The sequence below is a fragment of the Hypanus sabinus genome, chromosome 17 (genome assembly GCF_030144855.1).
Source record: "Hypanus sabinus isolate sHypSab1 chromosome 17, sHypSab1.hap1, whole genome shotgun sequence".
In the NCBI taxonomy this organism is placed as follows: domain Eukaryota; kingdom Metazoa; phylum Chordata; class Chondrichthyes; order Myliobatiformes; family Dasyatidae; genus Hypanus; species Hypanus sabinus.
The window spans coordinates 40,729,307-40,750,422 of record NC_082722.1 but is presented as its reverse complement, the minus strand read 5'-3'; the positions used below and the strand labels follow the sequence as shown (position 1 = coordinate 40,750,422).

The window sequence follows — 21,116 nt, the reverse complement described above, 5'->3', positions numbered from 1 at the left end:
GGAGTAATGAGTTATAGGGCTGAGGAAGGGCAGTTGGTATACAACTAGAGGCAGTGTGCAGTAAGCCTGTCAGGAAGGACAGGGAGATGATTGGGGAAATTGCAGTCAGTGGCATGAGTTGCAGTGTAAGGTGCAGTCAAAAATCCAAAAGGGAGAAGAATACAAGACTGAAGGAGTTAATTTTGAAAGCATGCAGTGTACAGAATAAGGTGGAAGAACTTGTAGCGCAGTTAAAGATTGGTACAGATGAGTTTGCAGCTATCACTGAGTGGTGGCTAAAAGAAGATCACAGAGGGGAGTTTAACATCCAAGTTGCACATTGGATCAAAAGGACAGGCGGGGGGCGGGGGGTGGTGTAGGAAGATAGGAAGATGTAGAATCCTTGTGGATAGATTGAAGGTATTGTAAGGGTAAAAAGATAACAAATGTTTCTTCAGATACATAAAGTGTAAAAGAGAGACAAGAGTAGATAATGAACGGCTGGAAAATGACACAGAAGAGGTAGAAATTGGGTCAAGAAAATGGTGGACAAACTAAATAAGTAGTTTGCATCCGTTTTCACAGTACAAGACACAAGCAGTATGCTAGAAGTTTGAGAGTATAGGGGGCAGAAGTGAGTGAAGTTGCCATTACAAGGAAGAAGGAGTTTGGGATACTGAAAGGTCTGAAGGAAGGTAAGTCACCTGGACCAGATGGACCACACCCGAGGGTTCTGAAAGAGGTAGCTGAAGAGTTTGTGGAGTAATGATCTTTCAAGAATCACTAGATTCTGGCATGGTTCTGGAGGACTGCATATGTCACTCAATTCTTCAAAAAATATATCATATTAATTTCTTAAGATATCAGTAATTTTTTCAAGTGGAATGCAGTTACATATTTCATTATTCCAACAATCCATAGTTAAATAGAAATCTGATTTCCAAGTAACTGCAATAGCTTTTTTGGCTACTGCCAATGCAATTTTTATAAATTTTTTCTGATATTTATTCAATTTAGGTTTCAGTATTATCCCTTCAATATCACCTAATAAAAATAATATTGGGATATGTGGGAGTTGGTGGGATACGAGAAAAGAAAGAATCTCTTATATTAAGACATTTGATTGATTTATGGAATAAGGTAAATATGGATGATATAATAAAGAAATCTTTATTGGCAAAAAGAACCTTAATTCAAAATAGGCTTATTCCTTTCACAATGGATAATCAACTTTTACATAACTGATTTCAAAAAGGGATCAGATATATAGGTGACTGTTTTGAAGAAGGTATATTGATGTCGTTTGATCAATTAAAAAATAAATATAAAATATCAAATAACACTCTTCTGTTATTTTCAATTAAAGGCCTATTTACGAGATAAACAGTGTCAAACAATGTTAATGCCAAAACCTAATGAAATAGAAATCTTAATTCAAAAAGGAAAAATTAAAAAATTTACATCTTGTATGTATAATTTATTCAAAAACAGACCATTAAACCAGGAATTCATAAATCAAGACAAAAATGGGAAACTGATTTGAATATTAAAATTGATGAAAAAAATTGGTCAAGACTATGTCTTGATAGTATGATAAATACAATAAATATCTGATTTAGATTAGTACAATATAATTTTTTACATCAATTATATATAACACCACAGAAAATAAATAGATTAAATTCAAATTTATCTGATCAATGTTTTCGATGTAATCAAGAAATTGGTACCTTTTTACATTCTACTTGGTCTTGTTCTAAAATTCAACCTTTTTGGATAAATTTAAGACTTTTACTGGAACAAATTATTGGAATACAACTCAATTCTTCAAGAAGGGAAGGAGACAGAAGAAAGAAAATTATAGGCTGGTTAGACTGACCTCAATGGTTCGGAAAAGGTTGGAGTCGATTATTAAAGATAAGATCTCAGGGTACTTGGAGGCACATGATAAAATACGTCAAAGTCAGCATTGTTTCCTTAAGGGAAAATCTTGTCTGACAAATCTGCTTGAATTCTTTAAGGGAGTAACAAGAAGGATAGACCAAGGAGAAGTCGTGGATGTAATGTACTTAAGATTTTCAGAAGCCCTTTGACAAAGCGTGACACATGAGGCTGCTTAACAAGATAAACCCATGGCATTGCAGGAAATATGCCAGCATGGATAAAGGATTGGCTAATTGGCAGTAGGGAAAGAGTTGGGATAGTAGGAGCCTTTTCTGGTTGGCTGCCGGTGACCATTGATGTTCCACAGGGGTCACTGTTGGGATTGTTCCTTTTCACTGCATATGTCAATCATTTGGATGACAGAATTGATGGCTTTGTGGCCATTTGTGGACAATATATAGATAGGTGGAGGGGCAGGTAGTGTAGAGGAAGCAGGGAAGCTGCAGAAGGACGCAGGACAGTGGGCAAAGTGGCAGATAGAATACAGTGTCGGGACGTGTACAGTCATGCACTTTGGTAGAAGAAATGAAAGAGGTGACTATCTTCTAAGTGGAGAGAAAATACATAAAACTGAGGTCCAAGGTTACTTGGAAGTCCTCATACAGGATTCCCTAAAGGTTAACCTGCAGGTGAGGAAGGCAATTGCAATGATAACATTCATTTCAAGAGGACTAGAATATAAAAGCAAGGATACGATTTTGAGACTTTATAAGGCACTGGTGAGGTCTCACAGAACATTGTGAGCAGTTTTGGGCCCAATATCTAAGAAAGAATGTGCTGACATTGGAGAAGGTTCAGAGGAGATTCACAAGAATGATTCTAGGAATGAAAGACCAATCAAATGAGAAGCACTTGGTTGCTCTGGGCTAGTAATCATTGAAATTCAGAAGAATGAGGGGAAGAATGAAGAAACTTATTGAATGTTGAAAGGCCAAGATAGAGTGGATGTGGAGAGGAAGTTTCCTAAAGTGGGAAAGTCAAGGACTAGAGGGCACAGCTTTATAGTAGAGAGATGTTCATTGTGACTGCAGTGTGTGGCATCTGCAAAGTACACAGCTCTTTCTCAACACCCAAACCAATGGCTTCTACTACCAAGAAGGATGAGGGGTATATGGAACCACCACCACCATCATGCTTCCCTCTAAACCAAGTATCATTCTGACTTGGAAATGTCATCATCGGATCCCAGTCCCGGAATTCCATTAATTCCTCTTCCTCACCAGGCTGTTTCTCCCTATTCTCTTTCTCCCCGTTACTGTTTCCTGATTAGTGTATCTGTCTTCTCTCACTTCACAGTATATTCCTCTGTTACTGGGATTGCAAGTCTATGTGCTTTGCTCAGGCAAGGCACATTTCAGCATGAGGTCTTTGCCAGGTAAAGGATGTTAGGGAGGTAGGAGCTGCAATGTAGCTTTATATTTAATAAATCAAATAAATAAAAAGAAAGATTTAACTGTTTCAAATTATTTTGAGAAAGCCATTCAGGTGTTGCATTTGTAGAATCTGAACACTGATGGAAACCATTGATATCCTTGGCAACCAAATCTAAGGTAAATGTGGCAGCTTGTGCGACTTCAGCCCAGAGATGATGAAATTAAGGTTCAAAAAATGAGTCTTGAGTTAAAGTTAGATTGGGAAATTTTATTAAGAGTAAAGCAATGGCTGTCATTTAAAAATAATCATACTTTACAAATATACATACAACACATGAAGATAAAAAATCTAAGAGGAATAGTGGTGGAGGCGGATATGATAAGTTCTTTTAAGAGATTCCTGGATGGATACATGGAGATTAGAAAAATAGAGGGCTATGGGTAACCCTAGGTAATTTCTAAAGGAAGTACTGTGGGCCGAAGGGCTTGTATTGTGCTGTAGGTTTTCTATGTTTCTATGGTCCAGATGTGGCTAACAGAAGTTAAAGACAGAATTAGATCAAAGGATTATAATGTAAAGCTAGGAGTCAGCTGAGGAGCAAGTTTCAAGATTCAGGATTGTTTAATGTCATTTCTAGTACTCAAGTGTAAAGGAGAATGTTACTCAGGATCTAATGCAGCATAAAAATAAAATGCAATAAGATAAAGAATGTAATAATAAAAGTACACAAAAAGTATATGTCAATTCATAGGTTAGTTTATATACATCAGTTAATTGTATGTCCATAAAGTGATGCAAGGCACGTAAGTGTCATAAGGTGAATGACAGGAAACGATAAAGTAGTGGTGGTGGGGTGGGTTAGTGGGTGTAGGTCTCGATCAGCCTTACTGTTTGGGGAAAGTAACTGTTTTGAGTCTAGAGGTCCTGGCATGGATGTTATGTAGCCTCCTTCCAGATAGGAATGGGGCAAATAGTCCATGGCAAGAAAGGTGGAATCCTTCATGACATCGACTGACTTTTACTGGCACCTTTTTGTACACATGTCCTTTTTGGTGGGTATGCTGGTGCAAGGGATGCACTGGACAAGTTTTGACTACCCGTTGTGGAGTTTCCTAGTCTACCACAATGCAATTCCACACTATGCAGTGATGCAGCTCATTAGGATGCAACAGGTTAGCATGTTAGGAGCAAGAAATTGACAAAGCAAAGGGGAAGTAGAAAATGAGAATAATCTAGTGGGAAGCAAAGAAAATTACTATAGAAGCTACCCTGAATACCAGCAAAGAAAAAGACTAGCAGGAACTAATTTATACAGCAAAGTAAGGAAATGATACAAATATCTTGCAGCAGCTTTCAAGGAAAAAGTCACAGAAAACCACCCGGAAATGGTGCAGGACAATGGGCCCTGAATAAATGAGAGGCTGAAAGATGCCAGTTATTAAAAAAAGACCTTGGAGAAGTTTTATGCATGGTCACCTGCCTAAGAAGGCTTTGGTGACTGAGGATGCCTTGGTTGTTATAGTCCAAAATTCCATTGATTCGAGATCTGTTTTCAATAGATTAGATGGTAGCATTTGTAACCCTTGGAGTAGAGAAAATAAGGAACTATTCACCAGTTAGACTGGCATCAATAATAAGAATAATGCTATACACTACTAGAGAAGAACAGCATCATAAAATCATAGAATTGGCAGAAGCAACACGGGTTTAAAAAAGGAGAAATCGTATTTGACAAGTGTGTTAGTGTCTTCTGAGGTCTTAAGTAGCAGAATATCAAAGGAGAACCAGTGTAAATGATGCACTGAGCTTTCAGAAAACTTTCAATAAGACAATACTAAACAAAATTAGAGTATATGGCATCAGGACCAATATATATTTGCTCGAGCTAATGATTGATTAATGGCTAAGAAAATAGACTTAAGAAATAAACAAGTTATTTAAGGGTTGCTGCAGGTGCTTTACCATCTTTATCTGGAGAAGAGAATGATTCTTCACAGACAGAGATTGATTATTGGATATTAAGAAAATCAAGGGATATGAGATTGGAATAAGAAAGTAACCTCGAAGTAAAAGATCAATATGAGCTTACTGAATGGTGCAGTGGAAATGAGTGGAAATAACTTACAACTGCTTCTCCATATGTAACCCTTTTCTACCGCACCTTTTTTTTCTGTGACTCTACTCTTCCTTTAGTGCATTTCACTCTCACTTTCTGCCTGCCCAGTTTGCATTTACCTCTCTTTCTCGGGTCATTCCTCCACATCCCCATTGTTTTTCTCACCCTCTCCTTCCTTAATATTATTTTTCTCTCCCTCGCTGTATTTCTCTCTTCGCTAGTGTTTCTCGCTCCATCACTATTTCTAGTTTTTGTTTACCTCCTGCTTCTCCAATACTTTTCTCTATTTTTCTGTCTTCAGTTTATTTTTCCTCCATAGTTTTTCTCAGCATATCCCTTCATTATTTGTTTCTTTTTCTCTTGCCAACATTTTATCTCCCCTCCCTTTTTGTTGATTTCCTCGCTCTTTCATCTCATAGGACTTAGCTTTGTATCTCCATCCTATCTTTCCCTCTGTAGTTAGTGTTTCTTTCTTTCCTCCTTGTCTTACGCTTACCTCTTTACTTGTCTTTAACCTATTTTGTCTCCCTCCCTCTCCAAATTGTGTTTCTTTTTTTCTCTTTCCCTCGATAGTCTTTCACTCTCTTTTTCCCCACTTTCTCTCCTCAAGTCTCTGTCCTTCTCATCCAAGGTTGCTCTCTCAGAACTTGTGATATTGACTCTGATGCCCTCATCTTTTGCTTTGCTGTACTTTGCAGGCAGGGTATGCCTCTGCTATTCCACCTTCAGCATCATTAAGGCCATTCCGACAACTCCCGCCTGAAGGAAAGGGTTGGGAACTCAATTTCCATGACTAATTGAGCACAGCTTCCCAATCTAGTGACCCATTTCACACACCTCCTTCCCTTAGATCCTTAGGAAGCCTTAGGTAACTCCCACGTCCCTCCATTTTATTTTCATACACAGAGAGATGAAGAATAGGTGGGATGGGGGAGATGACACTGTGTCATTGCAGCTTCTGATTTTGCAACTTATGTAAAGCCAGTGAATGGAAGTATATTTCATGGAAAAAGACTTAGATCCAATAACTAACGAAAATTTCAAATCCCACTACATAATCTACTTAACCAACAAAAGTTCTTCAAGTTTAGTTTTATTGTCATCTGATTGTACACACAGTATATGCAATCAAAAGCCTATTAGCCTCAAAGTGAGGGGGTGATATTACAATTAGCATGGAAATGCCATTGGAGCATGTCAGATAGTGAGGCTGCTGGCCTAGCTGGATAATGCAAGAACAGCTTATTAAGCAAATTGCACCATTTTCCAAGTGTTAAATGAGTTGACCCATTAGCATGGGATAAGTCATTCGTTGCAGCTACCACTTGCAAACGAAGGAGATCTGAAAATCACAGGTATCATGATACAAGAGACAACTTACCCTTTGCTGGTGTTTTCTTGAAGATCCTTCCACAGGAGAACCAGTAAGGCAGAATGCAGGCTCAGAGTAGCAGGTTGGAGATGGGTTGGTGACAATGGTTTTCGATCAGTGTGGGGCAATTATTTTTCTGATATGCTGAAGCAGCAGTCACATTCTAAAAGCACAAGATTGAAACTTGTTTATTGATGTTGAAACAATTACCTGCCTTGACACAAGGAGGTCAGGTATGTTGACCTTAGTCAGTAGTCCTAACATATGGTCCAAGTAGGAGAAATAGATATCAATAATAAATAGACCCAGAGTATAAAAATGTTCCATCAACTTAATCACAAACGATTCAACAGCAGAAATGAATGTAAGCACAGAGTAATAATGTTATACAGCACAGAAATTGGTCCTTCTCAACTCTTCACTAACAACCAAGTTACCTAACGGAGCTTGTCCCATTTGCCTGTATTTGGCTCATACCTTTCATATCTATCCAAATGTCCTTTTAAGGTTGTAATTTTACCCACCTCTAGCACTTCCTCTGGCAGTTTATACCATATGCATACTATGCTGTGTGTGAAAAACTTACCCCTCAAGCCCCTTTCAAGTCTTTCTCCTCTCATTTTAAACCTATGCTCTGTAGTTTTGGACTCCCCTACACTAGAGAAAAGACATAGGATATTCACCTTATCCATGACCCTCATGATTTTATAAACTTTATAAGGTCACCCCTCAGCTGCCTACACTCCCGGAAAAATATGTTCTAGCCTATCAAGCCTCTCCTTAAAGTGCAAACCTTCCAGACCCAGTGAAATCCTTGTAAATCTCTTTTGCACCTTCTCCAGTTTAATGACAGTGGAGTAGTGACATTGTGTGAGTGAACAGAGTTAGAGTGGGAGACTGAGGCTTTGGCAAGAAGATGCAGAGGGCAAGGTTGCAGAAGCCGTACTGGATCAACTATTGAATGAATGTGGGAGTCTGAGGCTTTGACAAAATGTAAAAGGGTGGTGAATAGAGGACTGAAGGCATTATATTTGAATGGATACAGTATACGCAACAAGGTGGATGATCTTGTAACACAGTTATAAATTGACCTGTATTACTTTGTGGGCATCACAGACTTATGGTTGAAAGAAGATCCCAGCTGGGAGCTTAACATCCAAGGATACACATCGTATCAAAAGGACAGGCAGAGGAAGTGGGGTGGTTCTGTCGGTAAAAAAAAAATTAGAAATAAATCCTTAGAAAAAAAGTGACTTAGAAAAAAGATTAGAAGATGAAAAATCCTTGTGGGTAAAGTTAAAAAACTACAAGAGTAAAAAGATCCTGATGCGAGTTATGTATAGGCCTCTGAACACGACCTACGATGTGGGGTACAAACTACAAAAGGAGACAGAAAAAGCCTGGAAAAGGGGCAAAGTTACAATGGCCTCACCCTTCAAGAGCTGGTTTGTCCCTTCTGTCCCTTGCCCCTCTAGATATGTATAGCTATGGGATCCTCATGCCTTGACATCGATAAAATTCAATCAGGGTCACAGACTGATATTAGTAATAAGCATTGCACTGGAATCAAGAAGAATCTTTATCTCTGCCCTCCATTAAGCCTCAAAATGATTTGTTCAAAGACTGTTTAAACAGCAAACTGCAGTCAATGCAGGCAGAGAAAACTGAAAATCTAGCCACTTACCTAATTACTGAGCTAACTTTGCTATCAACTTTAATAATAAGGCTTCATTGTCAGTAAACAAAACTGCTATTAATCTCCAAACAGACAAAACCAATTAAAGGATAAACTAAGCAAGCCACACACTTACGATCATCATAGGTTAGAAAAGACTAATATTAATGCCATTTTTTACACTAGTCACTCAATGAAACAAATCTTCCGAGTCACAGTTGACTAAATGACCAGCCACACTTGTGCATTCCTTTACCAAAAGATTACAAAGATTAAACTGCTGTTCATCCATCTATATATTTGCCAATAACACCCCTGTTGTTGGTACAATATCAGATGATGATGAGGTGGCATACAGAAGGGACACAGATTGGATGTCTGAGTGGTGTCTCTACAACAATTTCACACTCAACATCAGCAAGACCAAGGAACTGATTGTGGACTTGAGCAAGGGGAATTCCGGAAGACACATAGCAGTCCTCATTAATGGGTCAGCAGTTGAAGTAGTAAACAATTTCAAGTTTGTGGCCATCTGCATCTCAGGTGACCTAGCTGCAAAACAGTGAATATATATCTCATGCAGTGCACAAAATAATAGCAACACAATAATATTAACAGACAACAATGAGATAAAAATGATACACTGTGCAAACAATATACATAGTACTTGGGTTTATAATAGCTTAGAAAAGACTAGTTTTGATGCCACTTTTACACCAGTCACTCAATGAAATTAATCTGCTCAGTCTATTATTACCCTGTGGCAGTAATAAGAAGAGTAATGCCCTTGTCACATTACTACCATCCGGGAGGTGGTACAGGAGCTGCACTCAATGTTCTAGGAACAGCTTCTTCTCTCTACCATATGATTTCCAGACTGTGCATGAACTCTAACTCATTCTTCTTTTTTTTTGCACTATTTTTGTAATTTATAGATTCTTATGTCTTTGTACTGTACTGCTGCAAAACAACAAATGCCACATCATACATCAGAGCTAACAAATCTGATTCTGACTTACCTTAGATGATGCGATAAGTTTGGTTTTATGCAGAGAGGTGCAGTGTGTTAATGTGTAATAGTCTAATAGATGTAACGTATATTCAACACAGCTAACAGCTAAAAGATGTACGAAGTTTATTAATAAAGATCTGAGATGTACAAAATAAACTGATAAAGATTGCTTATAAAAACTCTTCCTTATTTCTGCTTTGTCCCCCCCCCCCCTTACTTTAATATGTTGGCTTTATGCCATCGACATTTGGTTAATTTCCTTTGGCTGTAAATTGCTTGGATTGAAGTCCAATCATATTTTTCCACCGGTAGCTAATAATTGCTCTGTCGATTCCATTTGTTCAATAGTGTGCCTGCATTAAGAATGAGTGGCTCCCTCGTTGAAGCAAATCAAACTGACACTCCATGTGGTACAGTTGCCTAAAGGGTTCAAATCTGTTGATTTTCTTGTGTAAGGAAGCGAGCAACCGAAAACCAAGCAAAACCAATCTGATGTAAAACATGACATGGGTGCCCCCTGGACATGTACTTCCCCAATGCTGACAAAAGGGAAAATCTCCAGAAACCCTTAAAAGTGTATCTGCAGAGCAAGACTTACTTGCCTTGATCTTGCACCCAGTCTGTTTGTTCTGAACCAGATCTAATTTCCATCGTGCAGCTTCATCGACTTCTAATCTGCACCAGCCAGAGGAAATAGATGAACTTAGCTTGACAGATCTCAGACATCCACAAGAAAAGACTTCTAACCCTAAAGCCAAGTCAGTAAACCAAGAAGCTGCACGCAGGTGTCATATCATGGCACATTTAAAGAGCTTCAGGTCAAACACTGTCTTTTTAGGCAACCATTCAGGATTGAACATGACTTGTTTTGACTACAATTAACCCTGCTCCACTATAATATCCTAATCTGTGGACCTGTGCTATTCTTTTCCATCACCAACTTAATACTAATGGAATTATGGTCACTAGAGCTAAAGTGCCTTTTCCATTACCTGCCTTGCCATATTTCCTAAGAGAAGGCCCAATATGGCACCTTCCTAAGTATGGTGCTCAAAAAATTGATTTAGGAAACTTTCCTGAATATATTTCTTAAATTCCATCCTGTCCAGGCCCTTAAAACTCTGGGTGGTCCAGTCAATGCTCGGAAAATTTAAATTTTGCATTAATACAACTCCATCGTTCATAGCTGTGAGCAATTTCTCTCCACGCTTTTTCCTCAAGTTCCTGCTAGCTTCTGGGGATGTCTACTCACTAGAACGACAGTACCCTTGTCTATTCTTCCAATCCAAGCAACCATTATCCATCTTATGGCAATTTCCTATGCAACTGCAGATCCATCAGGCTCGTTCACTAATTCCCTTTACTACCATCCAGGGACCCAGACTTTCTAGATGAAATAGCAATCAACCTTCACTTCTTCCAATCCACTGGAACGCATTCAGTGTTAACAATGTGGTCTCCTCTGCACTGGAGAAAACAAACACAGACTAGGTGATTGTTTGTGGAGCACTTGCACTCAGTCTGCTTCCATTTTCCAGTTGCCTAATAATTTAATTCTCCACTCTAATCCCACTCTGATCTATTATCTCTGGCCACATATACCATTACACTGGGTCCCAAAGCATGCTTGAAGAACACGCCATTTTCCATCTGGACTTGCTGCAACCTTCCAAACTCATAATCAGATTCTTTCGGAAACTCACTTGTTTTTTGTTTGCCTGTTTAAGAACTATGCTTCTCATTCAAGCAACACACACAAAATGCTGGTGGAACGCAGCAGGCCAGGCAGCATCTATAGGAAGAAGTACAGTTGATGTTTTGGGCCGAGATCCTTTGTCAGGACTAACTGAAAGATGGGATAGTAAGAGATTTGAAAGTGGGAGAGGGAAGGGGAGATCCAAAATGATAGGAGAAGACAGGAGGTGGAGGGATGAAGCTAAGAGCTGGAAAGTTGATTGGCAAAAAGGATACACAGCTGGAAAAGGGAAAGGATCATGGGACAAGAGGCCTAGGGAGAAAGAAAGGGGAAGGCTAGCACCAGAGGCAAATGGAGAACAGGGAAGGAGTGATTGTGAAAGGGGCAGAGAGAGAAAAAAGTTGGGGATAATAAATAAATACATACATACATAAATAAATAAGGGATGGGGTAAGAAGGGGAAGAGGGGCATTAATGGAAGTTAGAGAAATCTATGTTCATGCCATCAATTTGGAGGCTACCCAGATGGAATATAAGGTGTTGTTCCTTCAACCTGAGTGTGGCTTCATCTTGACAGTAGAGGAGACCATGAATAGACATATCAGAATGGGAATGGGTGTTTTGGGGCTGTTTTTCCCTCTACCACTGTAACTGGCCTGCTGGACGTGGCTCATTGCCCTTCCACTAGCAACATTTTAAGACGAGAAACGTTATGTTTTTTAACTCCAAACCATAAAATTAATTGAAAGAAAAACACAGGAATGGAGGATAACTCGAGTAAGTTTAGTTTTATCATAGTGAGGCGCCCACATATGATGTAGTGGTGTAATGACAATTGCCATTCATGTACTCATTACATATAATCCTTAATGAATTATTTAAATGAACAATGCTTAAGCAAACAATATATTTATAATATCACAAATATTATTGAAATATTAAATACACAACACTCCTTCCTGCTTAGCTATAAACTCCAACTCAACATAGAGTGGATCTCAACTCAAATACGTAACATATTGCTCACTTGTCAGCTTATATACACAGAATATTATATAATTCAAATACTATATCGACATCTACAGCATAGTAAATTATAAATTGTCCCATTCAGGCCCAAAAATGTAATTGCTGTGGAGGATTTCTTTTGTGGGATAATGTCTTTCCTAACAAGAGGGATCACTCTACTTAGCAGGAGTGACTTGCGATTGTGAAAAAATTTCAGGTTCTGGGGCCTCCTCCACGATGGTTGTAGGAGTTGACTCAGACTGCAGAAAGCAGTTCTGAAAGCAGTCAAGTGCATCCCTGCATTGGTAAAAATGGGGGAACTGGAGAATCTACTTCATATTCCAGCCATTTTGTGCGACAAGAAAGACCGAAACAGTGTGGGGTCTTTTCTGCTTTCCTTTTGAATAGTCTCTATTGTAAAGGGAAACTTTTGACTTGCATTAGGGAGAATACGTCAAGGAGAGTGTCCTCTTTAAGTAAATTCTTCAGGTATTTCCTTTTCCAATGGTAAACGGGACAATGCATCAGCATTTCCAAGATTAGTTGTCCTCTCTTGAGTTCGATCTTGGAGTTGTGTCCTCCAAGAAACAGCCCATCTCAGTAATCATGCTCTGCCATTGGTGGAACCCTTCTGTGGATTGAAAACAAACTCTAAAGGTTGATGATCAGTATTGAGGGGAAAATCTCCCATACAGGTATTTGTTGAAACATTTTACACCCCAAAAGACTCGAGGACTGTTTGTCATTCTGTGTGTAATTTTCTTCTGCAGTGGCAAGGGAACCTGATGCAAAAGATGTATACTTATATCACTTATAACATGTGACATGAGTCCACCTAAACCATAAGGAGAGGCATCACAGGCAAGCTTCACTGGATGATGTGAGTACAGTGTCTGATGTCGATATTTCCTCTGCCTTTTGGAAAACCACCTCAGACTGCTTTGTCCAATGCCCTTTCTTCCAGATCTGCAGTAATCTGTTCAAGGTAGCCAGGTTTAGCTGGAGCCTGTTATAGTAATTGACAAATTCTAAAAAAGACCCCAGCTGTACACATCCTTTGTCCTTGGGGCTTCCACCACCGCATGAGTTTTCTCAGCACACTTGTATTCTTTATGCATCAATGGTACGAACACAGAAAGGGATGTGTGGTGAAAAGAATTCACATTTGCTGCATTATGGTCTGAGCCCATAATATTAGAAAGCATAGAAAACCTACAGCACAATACAGGCCCTTCAGCCCACAAAGCTGTGCTGAACATGTCCCTACCTTAGAAATTACCTAGGGTTACCCATAGCCTTCTATTTTCTAAGCTCCATGAACCTATCTAAAAGTCTCTCTGATCTTTTTCACACGTCCTTGAGATTTTGAAGATGCTCCTTGTTATCTTTGCCATTAACAGTGATGTCATCCAGGTGACACTAAGGACCTGGGCAACCCTGCAGCAGCTGGCCCACAGCTTTCTACCAGTGCAGCTGCAGATGCCACTCCAAAAATAGTGATAAAGCCCTTTGTGAGTACGGTGAGAAACACTTTGGACTTTTCTTCCATCTCCATCTTGAGGTAGGCCTCAGTTAAATCCACTTTGCTGAATTGTTTCCCTCCAGAATGGTTTGCAAAGGTATCTTTTATCCTGAGCAAGGGGTATTGATCTACTTTCAGTACAGGGTTGCCGATTACCTTAAAATCAACACAGATCCTAACATACCCATCCTTCTTTGCTACAGGCACCACTGTCATTACCCAAGGGCTCCACTAAACCTTGGAAAGAATTCCTTCAGCCTCTTTGCGATCTAGCTCACTGACTACTTCATCACAGATGGTTTAGAAGTGGGACAGGCTTGTAAAACTTGAGTGTAGCATTTTCATTTAACATTATTTTACCTTGATATGTTTGAGTTTTTCAATGCCATCTTTAAACACTGTTGTAGCATCATCCAGTATGCTTAATTAAACAATATATTTACAATATTACTGAAATATTAAATGCACAATAATAATCTGCCTCTAACTACCACATTTATTTACTTGGTCTCACTCCATCAGAGATACATCTTGCTCAGTCCCTCCCTCAAAATTGTGCACCTCAAAGTGACTCACCCTCCCAGTTCTGAAGTCACATCTCAGGCTGAAACATTAGCTCAATTTCTCTTTTTACAGACGCCAATGTTTCCAGCATTTTTGTTTTTCATTTCAGATTTCCAGCATTTGTACTCGTTTTTAAATTTTTCACATTCAAACAGATACTGCCCCTTCAGAAAATTCATGGAGATTTGAAATGCATATATTAGGTTTTTGCAAATTTGACACGGGTTCTGTCTCATCCACTGAAAATGTCATTATGTTCAATCACTCAGTCCTCAATGCCATATTCCTATAGTTTCCCAAATGGTCTTAATTCACTGTTAGCTCTTTCTCAGAATATTTGAGTGATGCCTACAATTCTTCAAACCAGAAAAAATTGGTCGTATCAAGAAAACTTGGCAAACTCTTGAATAACATTTCCAACTAAGCTTGAAAATAAACCATTTTCACTATATTTTATTTTCTGCAATAGTATTACATGCATTCTTCAAATGATGTAGAGGACACTTTTCGTTTCATAAACTGAAGAGGTTGGGCAAAACGTATGGTGAGAATATTATTGTGAAATACTCCTGTGAAAAAAGAGTGGATTGCTACTTGTTATTGTTAAAATAGCTTTATAAATTGAAGACTCATAACCTAAAGAGTCAATGATCTTCTAATAAGATTCATGAATCAAATGTTTTTAAATGAGGAATATCTATGTTCATTGAAGACTAACTCTATGGTATTAAAAGAATGACCTTTATTTGAAATTCCTACAGTTACATTTCTGTAAATAATCCATTCTAAAGCTTGCCTTTACTTCCACTTTTAGTAGGACGATGACTTTAAGTAAGATCAGAAAAGCTTTGAGACATCTTTAGGACAGTCCAGTACTTTTGATAGCACGTTCCCACTAAGTCTTTCATTTTCACCAAGAATTATTTTCTGTTTTTCTATGCCAGAACATTGTACAGGTTTATCCTCCATTACTATCTCAAAATCTGAGCCAATTAAATAAAATTTAGGAAGCAGTCTGTAATATGTCCGATGTACATTTAGTGCAAGTGAATGTGAATAAATTTCTAAAATAGTGTCTTCTATAGATATTTTTATGTTGTACTTGTGATTTTTTTGATGGGGTATAAAATGATATGCTAGGTTTTATTGATTAGACAACTATATTTATAGGGAGGAACTAAGCTTATTCCATTTATTTTACTGAATCTCAATATCCAGCTCAAAAGATGGGAATCAATAAATCAATTGTACATTCCCAATAAAAAAGCTGAGAAACTTAATTTGTCACTAATTTTCTTTTCAGAAAACTTTTAACTGTAAAATTTCCTGCCAAGTTTTGCCAAGCAATCCTTTCTTTAAATTCTCATTATCATCCACCTGCAACACTCTTCCTAAAGAAGCATACATTCTGAATTCTTCTTCAAGGCTGCCAACAAACCTGACTGTCTCCTCTCCAAAGAGCACATCTTCAGCAGACATCTCATGCTGTACCCATGAAAGTAGATTAATCCTCAGCATAATGTATTCGCCCGTATTACTGGACATTGTGGAGAATTCTTCAGTGTCTGGCTCATTAATACTTTTAGCAATCCCCTTGCTCAAAGTGCAGCTGCAGTTTTCTGTCTCAAATCTCTGCAAATTCATTTTTAATTGTTTTATTAAAAGCACAACATAGGAACATGACATACTCAAATAGGCTCTGTAATTGTCCATGTGAGTTGTGGCTAGCACATACTATTGAATAAGCATACAGTATAGGCAATTAAAGGTGTCATTATGCAGCCATTCTTACAGCTAAATGGAAAAGCAGAGGCTTAATTTTAAATTCTAATGGCAATTGAAGTCTGAAACATTTAGAAACACAACATTGCTGGGGTCTTGCAGATGACCATTATTTCAATATAGTGCAAGGGGCTTTTCAAAATATTTTTAAACTGTTTATCCTGGAGTATTAATATACATAAATTTTCTTTAAAGTTACTATTTAATAAAAATGCTTAAGAGAAAGGATGCTTTGACACATGGTTACAAAAGATTAAAGTTTTATGGATATTAAAGTACATGTAAAGAAATGGTTTCTCAGCCTTCAGGAGAATGCAGCTTGCAGAATGCACCTGGCATTCCATAACCCCAGCAGAAGTACAAGAAAACAGGAGCCCAAAAAATCTTAATTACTTCTCAAAGAAGTCACATGCTCTGTGGTAATAAGCACAGTAGAACATTTTCTCTTGATCTTTATCTGCTTTTTTTTGTTAACCTTTTCACATACAAGCCATAGTCAGATACTATATGATCAGAATAGAACTGTTCCACAGTAATTTATTGCAAAAGATTGGAATGCTCACCAAATTAATTAGTTTCTTAACTGAGTCACAATTTATGACGAATCACGTGCCCACTATCAAAGATGGTTGAAAATGTGGAAGATACAAAGTCTAATTGAAAATTCAAGGCATATCTTTCATTATTCAACAATCATGCATAAATGATCTCACTTTATCCAAAGAAACAAAGAGCCAATGAATTAGTGACTCAACTAGAGTTAAGATAAACTGTAAAATGCAATCGTATTGCTACAATAGTTATGCCAGCAACTCCACATAGTGCTGACTAGACTCAAGTTAATCACAAGGGAATCACATGCTATTGTGCACTTTTATTGGGATCATGCCTCCCACCATTGGTGACTAATCATTCAACCACTAAGTTTGTGTCTTCTGGTACTCTCAGATGTCCCCAATCTCCAATACATTCCCAAAATCCTTGAAATCAATGCGGCAAGTTCATTTAGATTCCTCATAGAGGAAAATGCAACTTTGTTTACTAATTTCAGCCAGTCATATCCACAAGGCACTGTCCTAATGGCAGAGTTCAAAGTTATTTGAAGCAAATGAGAGCTCAAGCACAAAGGAGAGATCAAAAACAGAAATTCCCAAAACTGTGTCTTGCTTAGATTTATGACTTAGATCTCTTGATTGCTTGGAGAAGGGTAAACATAAAAGGAATCCAATTGAAGATATTTCATCCAGGGTCAAAGCAAAAAATAGGTAGAAGTGTAAAGGAGAGATATTCAAAGACTGAGTGATCTTTTGTGCCTAGAGTGCCATTTCCAATGTTGCATACAGTCCATCCTGCCTGGCTCGGGTAACATATACAATGCTGCAAGCAGAGGGGCAACAAAATCTTGCCAAAGAGTATCTCATTACTCAACCACGGGCCAAACTGCATTAGTTAATATATCCACTGCTTAAACACAATCAACCTCTAATAACCACATAGGACACAAGCTAGTGCTCAAAATCAAATCCAGATAAACTGAGAAAGATGTTTGAAAAGAATAAGAAAAGTTGCACGTATTATTATTTACATTCATTTTATTGAACATTGTGCAAGCTGAAAAACTCTTTCATGAATAAACGTGTTTCTGGCTATATAAAAAAAGTCACAGCACACGGCTTCTTATTTTGAAGTAAGGCAATTTCCTGTATCAGAATAAAAATAAAAAGAAAAATTCAGGCTTGACAGTTTATGCAAAACTCACTTCATCTGCATAATGCAGATGCCATTAGTCTTTTGAATTCAGAACATCAGAGAACTCTGTGGCTCCCACAGGTGCTTTTAGAACATCCTGTAATGTATTCTCCCTTGTCATGCTTGACTATGTACAAAGGGAGCAATTATTTCACTTGCACACAAACAGTACTGGACTTGTTTTGACATAGCATTGATTTAACAAGTAGAGGATATCACAGCTTTCACCTATGCCTTTCTACCAATTCAGCAAACCAAAACACATCTTCAGCTCTGCTAATGGGCGACTAATTAGAGCTCCTGAGTATTGAAGAAATGAAAACAAATTTCATCAGAATTTCTGCTGAGAATTATGATGATCAAGCCAGCAATGATAGCCTGAAGGTAATGTCTTGATCCGTTAATTTGTTTTACATTACTGTTTACCTTAATTTTGGACTGTCCTTTATCCACATTGTAAGATGCAAAGAGTGATACTTTGTAAATTATCCAGCCCTTGAGGATCTGATTTTTTCTTAATTTCTTTTATACAGCATATAATGAAGCTGGCATTGGTTTGATCTGAAATCATTTTGCTATTCATCATCCATTGAATTAAAATGTACATCAGATTAAAAGGAACCTCGTAAGAAGAAAAAAAATCACCATAACATTCAATCCCAGAAAAGGTCTTCAAATGCCATATCCTGCACTCCAATTATTGCCATTATAAACAAGGGAATCAATAATGAACTTCTATGTTCCAGCCGTCTTCCATAGAAATTTATCTTAATCGCTCTTTTTGTGTATAACAGCTGGTGATGGCCTTTTTTACAGCTCTGACCTATATTTATTGCAACTGTAAGCCACCAAAACGTTTCGTGCTCGTGATTATGTTCCTTGATCAAGCTAACTGCATGTGTGCATTTGCTAAGGCATATCAGCAATTCCCTTTTCTTTTAAATTCGTGGTTCTGGTCTATGGAGACAAGAAAGTGTATATCTCAATTCTGTACTTGTCAACCTTTGGCAAAACATTTTTGGATGTGCTCAAAGGCAACTGATAAAATGAAATTATGTTTAAATAGAGGCAGGTTTCCTGTTTGACAATCGAAAATTTCAGGATTTACTACATGGCCAACAGCGAGACCTTAGGACATCCAGCTGTCATCATATTTATAAACTGCAGTGTGCATTTCTGTTATTTCATTTCACCAATTTAACAAGCTCTGCTAAATAGCAGACCTTGTTAAGTAGCAAAATGAAATAACAGCAATTGTCTAACGTCTGGTAATTGCTCCCTCTGTTTTCCCCTCCACTTCTAGCTAGGTTACCCCTTCTCTTTCCCCTACCCTTACAACCTACTCTTCACCCTCTTCCCCACCTCCTTCCCTTCATTCCATGGTCCATTGTCCTCTCCTTTTAGATTTCCATCTTTTTCAGCCATTCACTTCTTCAACCCATCTCTTCCCAGCTTCTCGCATCCTTCCCACTTCTCCACCTACCCATCTTTCCCATGTCAAAATTCTACATGTATGAGTACCATCTATAAAAAAACCCTACTTGATGGACATTTTCTTCACATACAGCACCAAAGTGTATCTTCAAGATCTATCTAGCAGCACACAAAAAATGGAGATGACTGCGGGTTTGGTCTTCATAGATTCTCATCTGGATTCACATATCACCTTCTAGATCACATTCTTACCCCAACACCACCCTCTTACTTTAGCTTCTCTGCTCTTTTGTTCCATTTCAGATGATGGGGCACAGCCAAAAACGTTGACTGTTAATGTCTGTCTATATATCAGCTTGACACACTGAGCTTCTCCAGCATTTTTGTATGCTGCTAAAGAGGAAAGGCTTTTGCAACATATTCTTGTGCTGAATGTAAAGCAAATATCCACCAATTGGGATTTTCAATAGAATGATACTTAGATCTCTGGGATTATGACATGATTTCATCAGTAGTCAAATTTCAAAGAATATTACTGGTGTGGCATAAAGTGATAAAAAGTAATTAAGAATTGTCAGACATGTTCCAATTTACTAGTAAATATTATCTTTTTAAAATGATGTTAACTCATGATATATAATGACCTCCGCAGTTTGCATCCGTCCCTCCCCACTAATCTCTCTCCTTGCACAGATCCCTTCCCCTCTCACCTTAAACCCCTTGCTCTCTTTTATCCTGGGGAAAAAGACAGTGACCATTCACCATATCTATGCCTCACAGGATTTGAGATACCTCTCAGATACAGAATTGTCTATGATATAAAAAAATCGTTGTCTGCACTTCCCTCAAAGAAAAGTTTTGAAAATAACATATCCTAATTCTTTTTATATTCAGTTTTATGATATTTAAACTTTTACATGAATTCGTTGTGATAATTCCAATCTTTAGCATTTGGTACATGCTAAAAGAAAATGTGCTTTTTTTCCTTTCTTGTTTATTTTCCTCTATGATGACACACTAGACCATTGTGAGCAACTTTCTTCAAGTTTATTATTGAGAAATATCGATTCTCTGCTGACCACAACATCCAGGCCAATATATTCTGGGATCTGGAAACTTCATTTCTGCTTCCATTCACGGTACAGTAATCAGTAAGCATTGTCTTTCTATCCTTAATTCAGCTTGTTCCTGAGTCCCAAGCAGGCAGTCAGTTTTACACTGTTGTTCAGTCTCATGCAGAGTAGTAGTTCAATGCATTGAAAGAAAACAATACCTCCTTTCAGTTTCCTCTCTAGCATACCAGCTGCTGAGTAAAACCACTGATTCCTCAAAGTCTAACCATATCACGAATCTTATTGGTGCCAATTCACTATCCACATGAAATAATTCCAGCTGAAATCAGTTTAGAAATAAATATTGTAATACAGAGGCTCTTCAAAATTAGAATCAAATTTCTTATCACCATCTTATGTGACAGGAAATTTGCTGTTTCGTGACAGCCACAGCACAAGGCAGAAAATTACAGTAAATTACAAAATGAATAAATAGTGCAAAAAATGGAATAAGGAGATAGTCTAATTCTGGAATCTGGAATTCTGGAATCTGATGGTGGAGGGTAAGAAGCATTGAGTGTGGGTCTTCAGGCTCCTGTACCTCCTCCTCAATGGCAATAACAAGAAGAGGGCATGTCTCGCAAGGTGAGGGTTCTTAGGTATGGATGCCACCTTCCTGAGACACCACCACTTGATGACGGCCCTCAACGGTGGGGAAGGTAATACTCATGAGGGAGATGGCTGAGTCGGCAACCCTTTTGCCTTGGAGCCTTCATACTAGTCAAAATGGTCTCCACCACACGTCCATACAAAGTCATAAGAGTCTTTGGTGACATA

At 38.1% G+C, this 21,116-nt stretch overlaps 1 protein-coding gene across 1 annotated transcript in view; it reads right to left on the bottom strand.

The window, feature by feature from the left end:
• Nucleotides 1–21,116, bottom strand: part of LOC132407188 (uncharacterized) — a 545,618-nt gene that overhangs the window by 317,893 nt on the left and 206,609 nt on the right. Inside the window, exon 3 of the mRNA XM_059993474.1 lies at nt 6,795–6,948. The gene's annotated coding sequence lies outside the window, so the exon portion shown is untranslated. The remainder of the gene's footprint in view (nt 1–6,794; nt 6,949–21,116) is intronic.